Source organism: Stenella coeruleoalba (genome assembly GCF_951394435.1).
Source record: "Stenella coeruleoalba genome assembly, chromosome: 14".
In the NCBI taxonomy this organism is placed as follows: Eukaryota; Metazoa; Chordata; class Mammalia; order Artiodactyla; family Delphinidae; genus Stenella; species Stenella coeruleoalba.
Window position 1 is genome coordinate 55,970,215 of NC_137160.1, and position 13,238 is coordinate 55,983,452.

The following is a 13,238-nucleotide window of genomic DNA, read 5'->3' on the forward strand; positions in this document are numbered from 1 at the left end:
CCAAAGCATTCCCCCCCAATTAGTAACAATACTTTCTCATGAAAGCGATAAAATGGAACTTCTAATTGGGCCCAGACTTAAGGAGGGGGGTACCTAGTATGACCACATCACTTGCTTTATGCTGTCATTTTCCTTTCTGAAAGGTCTCAGAGACAAGGACTTGTGTTATATGCATAAATGACTGGTGTTGAAAAAGGAAGGTATCAACAGAATTCTGTTTCTGTTTGCTTCTAAGCAATACGATTTTGTGGCCCTCAGTAGCACATTCAAATAGCAGCAGAGGGAATGAGAAAAACAGTCAATCTAAGTATTAGGCAGAGGTGGAGGGATATTCAGAATTGAATCTGGGGGTGAGTAATTTCTTACCCCCTAATTATTTACAAGAATGACAGTGCTTGAAGAAATGGAGAAATCATTTGACAGAAGAGGAATTAGAGGCCAGAAAAGGTGACAGGGCTTGCCTAATTTTATTAAGTTAAGAGACACAAAGGCAGAATGACATCTCAGAATCTCTGCCTCAAAGTTCAACCCCTTTCAAAACCCACAACACTGTATTTTGTTTCCGAAAAGAACGCTGGTCATTCAAAAAATTCGGGGTTAATACAATTCTCTGCAGAAGTCGTTCCAGCAATAATTTGAGGCTGGCAAGGTTGACAAGTTAAGAATTAGAACGCTGTAGGTGGTAAAAAGCAAGAACAACAGTAGCACAAAAATATCATGTATTTTCAGAGCACATAAAGCACCTTGGGAATATTATATTTTCACGTGCATCTCATCTACCTATGTTATAAAAGATAAAAATGGTTTTCCATTATCAAAACCTTTCAGGTATAATTATCATTATGAGCCCTGGCTTATGTATGATTATTGTGTTAAATATTCTTAATATTGAAGGACACTAGACAAACTGAATTCTTCCCTACATATATGAGAAATAGGTTACTCAAGGAGATGCTAAAAAATGTTTACTTTCTAAACATGTGGAATTGACCATTTATTCATTTATAAATATGGAGAATCTATTTTGTGCTAGTGTTAGTTTTCCATAGGAAAAAATGAAAATATTATGCAGTTTTTGACCGAGACACCCACATATACGATAAAAATCAATTTTATTACAATTGGGATGTTTTCTGAATTAAATAATATTTAGGAAACGAATCTCTTAAACGATGGGAGGGGTCTTAAATGTCATCTAATCTAGCAGTTCCCAAGTGTGGTTGATCATCTCAATTGTCTGGAAAGTTCGTGAAAAATACAAACTATAGAATTTCATGCAAGACCTATTAAATCAGACCATTCATGGGTAGATTCAGGGTAATCTGCATTTTGCAAACGCTCCCAGGTTCATTCTCCTGATCAAGCAGGTTTGGGAAACTTACTGATTCTTGCCTAATTTCCTTATTCTAGAGATGGAGGAACTGAAACTAAGGAATGACTTGCCCAAGGCATTTGTTGTTTGGTGACAGAACTGAGATTAGAATGCAGAATTCCTGATTCACTTTGTTATAAAGCAGAAACTAACACACCATTGTAAAGCAATTATACTCCAATGAAGATGTAAAAAAAAAAAAAAAAAAGAATTCCTGATTCTTGGGTATATTTTTCCCTTCCCTCACTCCAACAGTCCCTTTTAAACTTTTTCTTCCTGCCCTTTTTCTATCACTGAGTAACCATATTTAGTCTCTATATCTGCGAAAGAATGAGAACAAAGGAAAGGTAAAAAACAAAAATACAAACAAAAAAATACACAAAACCCAAAAGAACAACAAACAAAACACCCTGACACGCACACACAGGCATCTGAACTTAAGTAGTCTGATTCAATGGTGTGCTCTTCCCCACTGCACTGGGTTGTGCTAGAGTAACTACTTAGGGGTGTCTGCTCAGCCCTGTCCTCTAGGATCTGCCCAGCCTTCCACCACCTTCCCCAACCTTCAGAGGTGCCCTCTGTCCATTGTGTGTCATTGAATCCTCATCCCTGTTCGTCGTTGGCTGTGGGGCGCTAAGGGGAGCTCACTAAGAAAGTGACATGTAACCAAAACCTTGAAAGACGTGAGGGGGTTAGTCATGTGCACGAGAAGCGTGTTCCAGGCAGAGGGAATGGCCAACGTTAGGGCCCTGAGGCAGGAGTGTTCCCAGGGGCTGTTCCTGGAATTGCTAGGGGGTCAGTGGGGATGGAGTAGCGCTGGCAAGTACAGGATTAGTAGCAGAGAAATGGTGCCATGGGGAGGTGGAGGGAAGGACGGATCCAGGGCAGCTCAAGGCTTTCTGGCTTTTACTCTGAGTGAAATGGGGTCCACCACAGGAGCCTGAGCTCAGAATTGACACAGCTTCTGTTTCAGTAGCCTCATCCTGGCTGCTGGTTGGGAAGAGACCACAGGGGAGGCCAGGATGGAGCAGGTGGAAAGCTCGTCTTCTTGGCGAGAGGAGATGTTGGCTCAGACTCAGGTGGTGCTGGTGAGGAGGCATCAGATCCAGGCTGGGTTTCTTTTGAAGGAGAGTCAACAGGATTTCCTGATGGAGTGGGTAGAGGGGGTAAGGAATGAGGGAGGCAAGGATGACCTCAAGGTTTCTAGCCCACATAACCGGAAGAGGACGTGACTACCTATCACTTAGATGAGAAAGCATGTGGCTAGAGAAGACTTCTGGGGAAAAAGGATGAGCTTAATTTAGCCATATTGACTTTGAGAGGTCAGTACCGAGTGGGCTTCTCATGCAGGAGGTTGGACATATAATACTGGAATGGAAGCTCCCAGAAGACTTTCTGGCCTCCCATGGAAAACTGGTAGTATTCTTATTATCACCTACCACAGATGATTATGTGGATACTAAACACAATAATACACGTAAAACACAGTAACTGGTACGTAAAAGAACTCAGCGCATTTTAATTCCCTTCTGTTTCCTGTTTTTTCAAATATTTATTTCTCTTTTGACTGTAAGATTAAGTCTAGCAGACGTAGAGAACGGACTTGAGGACACGGGGAGGGGGAAGGGTATGCTGGGAAGAAGTGAGAGTGGCATGGACATATATATCCTACCAAATGTAAAATAGATAGCTAGGGGGAAGCAGCCGCATAGCACAGGGAGATCAGCTCGGTGCTTTGTGACCACCTAGAGGGGCGGGATAGGGAGGGTGGGAGGGAGACGCAAGAGGGAGGGGATATGGGGATGTATGTATACACATAGCTGACTCACTTTGTTATAAAGCAGAAAGTAACACACCATTGTAAAGCAATTACACTCCAATAAAGATGTTAAAAAAATTAAATTAAGATTAAAAAAAAGATTAAGTCTACCTTTGTGTGAAAAAATCAATTTTCTGCAAGACGTAATAAAAACCATGCTCTACATTTTGGCAGTCCTTTCTAAAATACAGTGAAAATAATCGCCTGATGAAATATTAATAATGCTACTCAATAAGTCATAAAGCAGAACTTTCAGGGAGCAAGGTAAATTTTCGTTGGGGCACGAGCTGAAAGATCTAAAGTAAAAATAAAAACAGAACTGGAATAAATCCACAGACCTAAAAAGTCACTCAACTTCTCTCAAATCCGCCTCGATTTTTAGCAACGATTAATTGTCCTTCGGTATAAAGAAGATGCAGAAATGTGGGAGAGATGATCATTCGACCACAGGTCCTCGTGGTGCACAGCTGAGGAAGCACAGAGGGGAGCTCTGGAAATTCTAGAAAGAATCCTTTGAAGTCTACAATTTTATCTTTAAAATGAGTTTCTTGATTTACAAACGCCTCTTCAACTAAACACAGTTTAAAATAGAAACCCCGTAAGTTCAAACCCTGTTTTATAGACAAGGTTAATGAGTACTAGTGACGTGACCTGTTTTATCTGAGGTCACAGTTTGTAGATAACAAAGCCAGAGCTAGACCATAGGCCTCCTAACTTTTGGTATAGTTGTCCTTCCACGCAAATAGTTTCTCTTAATTTTTCTTTTCTTTTTTTTTTTTACCCAGTTACCTCTTTCACCAAATAAGCAGCATCAGTTTTTGAAATCTCAAGTTTCCTCGTAAAATGTTACTCACATTTATAGTCCGTAACACATTGTGCTTGTCTGAAGACCAAAAGTTAAACTAGCTACAAGCCTCCTAACCCTCTCACCCCTGCAGGTCTTAGAGTAAGAATCAATTTCACAACAAGGTCTGCAATTATTCTGCTACCTCCCGTATGTCTGAGGCAGCCTTAGGTCAAATAAAAAGCAAAAAAAGGAAGACTAGCCAGTTGCCACTTCCTTTGCAAACCTCTTTGCTGACCGATTCCTCATTTGTAAGAAACTTCAAAGCAGGGCTGGACGCATGGGCGTGCCCACCTGGGCAGCTCCCTGGGGCTCCATGCTCAGAACAGCCCCGTGCTGCTTAGTGCATTTATATTTGAGCCAGTGTTCTGTGGGTACAGTCCAACAGGATAATAGCGCACGTGTGTGATCGGGGGTACCTGAATAATATGCCTGTCCCCAGACATCCCTTGCTGCCTCATCTGCATATAACATGCGTGACTGTGAATTCTGGTAGACCCACGATTCCTTGGAGGTCAGTGAGATTTGCTGAGTGTGCTATGTCTATGGCTGCCAGTCCCAAGAGGCCATGCTTTCCAATGGGAACCAGAACTTGGCTCTAACTTTGCAAGAAGACATTGGTGTTCTAAGAAACACAGATGACCAAGAAACCCTATCATATCGTTTATTTCTTGCATGTTTTCCATTGTAGTAGCCAGCTGCTTATGCTGAAGATGATACATAAAAAGGAAGAGAAAGGAAGGGCAATCATAATTCTTTTTCTCCTTCACTCATCAGAAAGCCAAAGGGAGACTATTGGTACATGTTGGTACACGTATCAATAAGTGAAATAAAAATGGTAGACTAAGTTTTGTGTAGTGTTTCCACTGTTCTGGTAAGAATGACGTATGCATGCATATCTATGACATACAAATTGCATGATTTTGGTGATTCTGCATTAAAGTTAGATATTCTTATATTTGTATTGCACAATATAAAGATGAATGGTTATATTCATGCTAATAATTTAAACTTTTGCTTTTCTTTACCTGGAACTACATTAAATAGCCAATAAAAAATGCTACAAGTTGAGAGAGAGATGGTGGAAGAAAAGAAATGGTTTTAGATGTGTGCACATGTAACAACCCTCTGTCCTGCTTTTTGAACAAAGGGCCTGCCCTTTCATTTTGCCCTGAGCCCTGCTAATTACGTAGTCATTAACATTCACCCTGTTGTAATGAACTGGCACAGACTGTAGCAATAGCTTCAAGCCTTATTAAATTACAGTTGAAGCACTGTATATAGAATTTTGGAACTGGACCACCTACTTCTGAAAATCCTGGTGTAAATGTGAACTAAATTAATCTAGTCTCTGTTTTTCTCAAATGACTCGATGTCTTCTTCTTTACCAGTTGACCACTTGAACATCCGATCAAAGGTCCTACCTCAAGCCAACTTACCTCCGAAGTCCCTCAGTGTTTAATTTAATTTCTAATTTAATTTAATTTCTAGCTTCCATTGGAAACGTCATTGCCTTCAAGGTCAAATCCTCAAACGGGGAAGAGAGAAAAGTCACTGATAAAAGTGATTTACTTTGAAGTGTGAACAATGTAGAGACCGGACACTTTCAAGGGATATTTACATTTTAAAGATGCACTTCACACTGTCTAGATGACCTTAATGTGTAAGGAACAACGCTCCTAAGGGAGAAATCTATCACTCTCTGTTAAGAAGGCCCTTCTACCCCAATCCACTTGATATAATGAGTCTTAACCTATTTCTGAACAAGTGCACATTTTTTTTTTAGTTGAAGGATAGTTGCTGCACAACACTATGTAAGTTAAGGTATACAATACAGTGATACACAATTTTTAAAGGTTATACTCCATTTATAGTTATTGTAAAGTATCTGTTATCCTCCCCATGTTGTACAATCTATCCTTGTAGCTTATTTTACACCTAAGTTTGTACCTCTTAATCCCTCACCCCTCTATTTCCCCTCCCCACTTCCCTCTCCCCACTGCTAACCACTAGTTTGTTTTCTATATCTGTGAAGCTGCTTCTTTTTTGTTATATTCACTAGTTTGTTGTATTTTTAAGATTTCATATATAAGTGGTATCATACAGTATTTGTCTTCCTCTGACTTATTTCACTTAGCATAGTGCCCTCCAAGTCCATCCATGTTGCTGCAAATGGCAAGCTTTCATTTTTTATGGCTGAGTAGTATTCCGCTTTGTATATGTGCGTATATATCATATATATACGCACATATACACCAATATACCACATCTTCTTTATCCATTCATCTCTTGATGGACACCTAGGTTGCTTCTATATCTTGGTTATTGCAAATAATGCTGCTATGAACACTGGGGTGCATGTATCTTTTTTGAATTAGTGTCTTTGGGGTTTTTTTTGATATATACCCAGGAATTGAACTGCTGGGTCATATGGTAGTTCTATGTTTAGTCTTTTGAGAAACCTCCACACTGTTTTCCACAGTGGCTGCACCAATTTACATTCCCAGCAACAGTGTACAAGGATTTCTTTTTCTCCATATCCTCGCCAACATTTGTTATTTGTGTTCTTTTTGATGATAGCCATTCTGACAGGTGTGAGGTGATATCACATGTGGTTTTGATTTGCATTTTCCTGATGATTAGAGATGTTGAGTATCTTTCCCTGTGCCTGTTGGCCATCTGCATGTCCTCTTTGGAAAAATGTCTATTCATTCCTTCTACCCATTTTTTAATCAGGTTGTTTGTTTTTGCACACAATTTTTTTGTGTGTGTTTTTTTGTTTTTTTGTGGTTTTTTTTTGCGGTACACGGGCCTCTCACTGTTGTGGCCTCTCCTGTTGCGGAGCACAGGCTCCGGACGCGCAGGCTCAGTGGCCATGGCTCATGGACCCAGCCGCTCCGCAGCATGTGGCATCTTCCCGGACCGGGGCACGAACCCGTGTCCCCTGCATAGGCAGGCGGACTCTCAACCACTGCGCCACCAGGGAAGCCCTGCACACAATTTCTTTTAAATGAGGTAATGTGTGCTCAGACACACCCAAATTTTCCTAATCAACTGAAAAAGGCTTTACAGTCCTGAAACACACAGGCTTATTTCATGTCTCTTTAAAGCTCACCATAAAGAAATGCACTTTAAGATATGTAGTGCTAGTTGGAAACTTAGCCTCTATTTTATTTTCTTTTTAAATTTGACCTGTATTCTTTCCATCCTATCCTCATATCTCAGTTTATCTGTGGCAGCTTCGCAGCTTCAAGAGTTTGGTTAGAGGACCCTCTGTGCTGAAATGTACAGGTACTGCCCCCCACCTGACTCACTTCTCTACAGACAGAATGATTTGGGCTCCCTGGTAAACACAGGGTATGTAATGGCTCACTGATACCTCAGCTGTTGCCCTGTTATGAAAAGACTGACTACTTACAACTGTTAGAGCACGATTTAGTGATACCTTTTAACCCACGTGGCTGAAGACTAAAAGACTTTTTCCCTATGGCAGATTTCTTATAAGAAGTTCCACCACCCAAGAATAAATTGGAGACTGTGATATTTACTGTCAATGACTTAAGTGGGAACTCCCAACGTCTTGGATTTACACAGCCTTTCTTTCCTAAAAATCTCAAAACTTAATATGTTTATAAATAGTTTTCTAAAAAAACAACAAACAACTCCCCTCCCCAAACCCACTAGGACTATGATAATCTCTTTGGTCCTACTGAATCCCCATTGCTTTCTCTTCGTTCACTGGGCTGGCAGGCTTCTACATCCCTTTCATTTCCCCCCCCTCTGGATGAACTTAATGGAACATAATAAGAACAGCCTCATTTACTGAGTGCTGGCTATACACCAGGCATTGTTCTAAGCTCATTACACGGATTGTTTCATTGAAAATTCACAATAACCCTATGAGGGAGGTACTGTTATTAGCGCCATTTTACAGATGAGAAAACTGAGATGCAGAGATGGTAATAAATGACCAAATTATTAATGCTGGTGAGTGAAGGTACCAGCTTTATTTATATCAGACGTAGACAGTCCGATCTCAGCCATGCACTCAACCACTATTTGACCTCTTGGTGTTTGCCTCAAGCCAAATATACAGGTTTATCTTTCATCAACTTTATTTCCATTCACCTACCTAATTCCTTTATACCAGGCTGACTGTAAGGATTTCAAAGCCTACCGTGTCCCAGAAACTATAAATAAATGACTTCATTTAGATATTATCATTATTTCATTTTTATAGATGCCAAAAGAGAGGCACAGAAATTAAATTACTTGGCCAAGGTCACAGAAAATATTGGAGTTAGGATTTAAATCTAGTCCTTTTTTATCACTGTGTGACATTTTACTCTTCTGTGTTAGATTTAGTTTTCCTTATTCTTAAAAATCACTTTTCCATGCCAAAGTATAGAAGAGCTTTTGACTTTTCTTTCTTTCCTTCTTTCTCTTCCTTCCTTCCTTCCTCTCTCTCTTTCTTCCTTCCTTCCTTCTTTCTTTCGTTCATTCATTTATTTATTTAGCTGATGATTAGTTCAACTGTTAGAGCCAAAATTTTAGTAGCCAGGGACCCAAGTCTTAGTTCCAACCCCCAGGTATGCCAGTTGGCAACACTGTGGTTCCATGGCCAGAAATTGTAAATTTGTTTCCAAGCACCACTTCCCAATGCATGCTGAGAATCACCAATCAGTGAATTATGCACTTTTAAACATGGACTGGACTTTATCATTCATAAAATCTAATTTCTTCATTTCATAGATAAGAAAGGCACAGAGAGGTTAGGTGTCATACCTGAAATCACACAGCAGTTTAGTAGCAGAGATGGGACAATAATTTAGATTTCCTGACATGAAAACTGGGGTTTTCTTCCCATACAAAGGCAGCCTAACTGGCTATTTTTCACAGTGTCTTAAAAATACATTCATACATTCAACAAAGATTGAGGGGATACTATGTGCCAGACACTGTTCCAGGTACTGGGAATGGGGTTGTAAAGAAAAATTCCTGCCCTTAAGGAGCATTACCACCTGGCACTGTAATGGTACAACGTAATGCATCTATATTTAAGTTACTTTGAATTTAATCACTTAAAAAGAATGATTACTTAAGAAGCACTGGCTTGAAATATGGATGGTCCAAAGTCATAAGAGATGGTAGAGCCTATTGTTATATCTACTATTTTGTATATATAATCAAAGTCCGGTCATTACACATAAATAGGGGTGGTGTGGGTTTTGCAGTATCAACAGAGAGATGAAGATAAGGTGTCTGCCCTCAAGGAGTTTAAGGAAGAAGCATGAGTCACCTCGATTAGAGGAGAGGGTTTCCCCTAAAATGAAACCTCTTAAGCAAATTCCGTAACATTCCAAAATTATCTTTTACTCTGTAACAATTAAAAATCACCCTCTATAGTTGCTGAGAATTACAGTTATACTTAAGCAAAAAATATGAAATCCCAAAGCCCCAGTTAAATTTTCTGAAATTGATCTATTTTAAAGTCTTATTAAATGTTGAATACCTTATTTTGTGTCAACCTGTCCAGTGGTAGAGAGATAACAATAAAAAAAATGTAAATTTGCCTTGAAATCAACATACAACCAACCTCTTTCTCTCATCAATGATAACGAAATGACAAAACTGAGCTCTTGGTCACAAAGGCTGGCTGTATTTGCTAATAGTCTGAAAAGAAATGGCCACCCTAAAGCTATTTCAATAATGGAAAACAAAAAGCAGTACAGTTTAAAGTTCTATACTAAGCCTATTCTTTAATTACAATATTTTGCAATGTCAATACACGCCATTATCTGCAGTAACCAGGGCTTAAAAAATATATAATACAGTGATGTTTCGATCACAAACTAGGCTTTAGTTGTCTTCCAACATATTAAATGCTTCGGTCCGACTCTCCCACTTAATAAGAATGTTGGGCAGATGTGGCTGATATCATGTTACCTTGAAGTCTCTGACATGGAGGGTCAATACTAAAACATCTTGATTAAATTCCAGCAACAGTAAGACATGAGAAGCTGGTATATAATTTATCGTTACCAATTCATAACTGTCTTTGCTCCTAAGCCAGCATACGTGCTGAGCTGCTGAGAATGCACTATTCACAAGTATTTTCATCTCTCATGCATTCCTTATTCACCCTTCTGAGGGGTAAACATCCAAGAATTCACACTCAGAAAACATCCTGAAGGGCAACTTTTGGAGAAAAATCTAAAGGGTTAGCAACTGTAGTTGAACTAACTTTTATCGTCGTTCCTACATTGCTCACGGTGCCTTTAAAAGAAGACCCAGCAAGGGAAATACGTCTCGGGAGCAAGCCTGGCTAATCTACGTGGAACCGTGCTGCAGCTGTCGAGTGCCCAAATAATGCAGTTTGCTGTAACTTAATTTCTACAGTTCCCTCATGGTTCAGACTGGGCAGCAGATTCAGCAGAAGTAAATTATGTACTTACTTACCATGGCCAATGCTACCCCAATCAAATGTCTGCTAAAATAGAAGGCAATGAGGCTAATTTTTATGGTAATTAGGTGATATGCTCAATTCCAGAGGCAAAGGCAGTGAACAGAAAGACAGGGAGCCTCCTTTTATTTCCTTTACCTCCATCACAGACGGAAAGTATGTAGGGCCATCTCTAGAAAATGCTGTGTCTTCAGCACAGTTCTAGGTCCTTTTCCTGTATACCTCCTTTTTTAAAAGTTATTTTATTGAAGTATAGCTGATTTACAATGCTGTTTCACAACATACAACTATACAACATACAACTATACGATGTTGTATAGTTTCTGCTGCACAGCAAAGTGATTCAGTTATACATTCTCCAAAGAAGACATGATACAGATGGCCAACAGACACATGAAAAGATGCTCATCATCACTAATTATTAGAAAAATGCAAATCAAAACTACAATGAGGTACCACCTCACACTGGTCAGAATGGCCATCATTTAAAAAGTCTACAAATAAAAAATGCTGGAGAGGGTGTGGAGAAAAGGGAACCCTCCTACGTTGTTGGTGGGAATGTAAATTGGTACAGCCACTATGGAGGGCAGTACAGAGGTTCCTCAAAAAAATAAAAATAGAGTTGTCATATGAACCAGCAACCCCACTCTTGGGAATATATCTTGTATACCTCTTTACCAATTTTGTATCTTTTTCTCAGATACCATTTTTCAAGTGTCCCTTCATTAAAACTCCTATACCTGACAAGTAGTAGGCCAAGAAAGCCTCGTTGTCCATACAGACTTGAGACACTCTTCTCTCACTGAGAGGCATCCAGACGCATGGCCATCAAAAGCCCATTCTGCTCCCTCAGGTTGGTACCAGCATGGACTGGTGAAAAAACCCAGCCAACCGAAATAAACACGGAAAGGAACTGAAAACTCAATTGCCATTGGAACCGTGGCCCAGATAAGTAGGCCAGGACTTCATACCAAACTCCAGCAGTGTGACTACTGCTACAATGAAATACTTAAATAGGATCCTAATTTAACAGACAAAAGGTCCAGGATACAATAAAAAAACCACCTGTCATACCAAAATTCAAGAGAAGTCACAACTTAAGTAAGAATAACCAACTGATGGCAATACTGAGATGAGTCAGATGGTTGAATTATCTAAAGAGAATTTTAAACAGCCATCAGATCAATGTTTCAACAATCAACTGCAAATTCTTTTGGAACATAGGAAACAAAAGAAACTTCAGCAGAGAAACAGAAGTTATAATGAAGGACCAAACGGAAATTAATAGAATTGAAAAATACAATAACAGAAATAGTAGAAGAAAACAACTTGGTGGGGGTGGACTGAAAAGAGGGGTGGAGCAGACAAAGGACGTATCATTGAATTCACCCCGTCTGAACAACAGGGAGAAAACAGAGTATTTTTAAAATAAATAGAAAGTTCAAGGGTGTGCAAGGCAATAACAAAAGATCCAAATTTCAGTTCATTAGAGTCCCCCAAAAAGAAAAAGTGGGCCTGAGAGAATATTCAAAGAAATAGTGGCTGAATGCTTCTCAAATTTGGTAAAATACACACATCTGCAGACTCAAGGAGCTGAGGAAAATACAAACAGGATAAACCCAAAGAAGTAGACACCAACATATTATAATAAAACTTATGAAAATAAAAGACAAAGAAAATATCTGAAAGCAGCCAAATAGAAACAAGCATTTCTATGGAGGAACACCAATGTGAGTAACAGAATACTTCTCACTTCAAACTCTGGAGGCCAGAAGGAAGTGGCATTTTTCAAATGACAAAAGAAAATAACTGTCAGTTGCAAGTTTAATATTCATCAAAATGATCCTTTAGGAATGAAGAAGAAATGAAAACATTCTTACACAAAGAAAAATTAAAAGAATATGTCACTGGCAAACCTAATCTTAAAGACTAGCTAAAGGAAGTTCTTTGAATGGAAAGAAAAAAAAAAAATAGACTCATGGAACATAAGGAAAGGAACAAGGAAACTGATAGAAAGACAGGTATATGCAATCTTTTAATTGAAAGAGTTTCATAAAATATATTTGATGATTTAAAAAACAGAATCAATCCAGTACTTAATGATATCTAAAAGTTTGGAAGGTAAAGGGATCCAATGGCTATGGTTTCCAAATTTTACTTAATGTGATAAATGTTGGTATTAATGCACTGCGATAAGAAACCTATGTATGTTGTAATACACAGAACAGCCACTATGAAAACTATGCAAAAAGATATACTCAAAACTGCTAGAGAAAATATTTTTAAATCTTATAACTGGTAAGAGATTTATATTTGGAACATGGAAAGAACTCCCACAACTCAACAATGACAAAAAACTAACAACCCAATTAAAAAATGGTCAAGGACTTGAACAGACATTTCTCCAAAGTATAAATACAAATGGACAGTAAGCACATAAAGAGATGATCAACATTACTAATCATTAGGGAAATGCAAGTAAAAGCCACAGTGAGACATCACTTCACATCCATTAGGATGGCCATTATAAACAGAGGAAAGCAAAACAAAACCCCAGAAAATGACAAGTGTTGGCGATAATGTGGAGAAATTAGAACTGTTGTGCATGGTTGGTGGGACTTAACAGTGAAAAACCAAGAAATTTTATTAAAAATGGGCAGAAGAACTGAATATATATTTTTCCAAAGAAGACATACAGATGGTCCACAGGCACATGAAAAAGGTGCTCAACATCACTAAT

General features: G+C 38.9%; 1 protein-coding gene across 1 annotated transcript in view; it reads right to left on the reverse strand.

Annotated features, from left to right (window-relative positions):
* The window catches only part of DLGAP1 (DLG associated protein 1), a gene marked incomplete at both ends in the record, with an annotated part of 968,578 nt that overhangs the window by 545,637 nt on the left and 409,703 nt on the right, over positions 1-13,238 (reverse strand). The window lies entirely within an intron of this gene.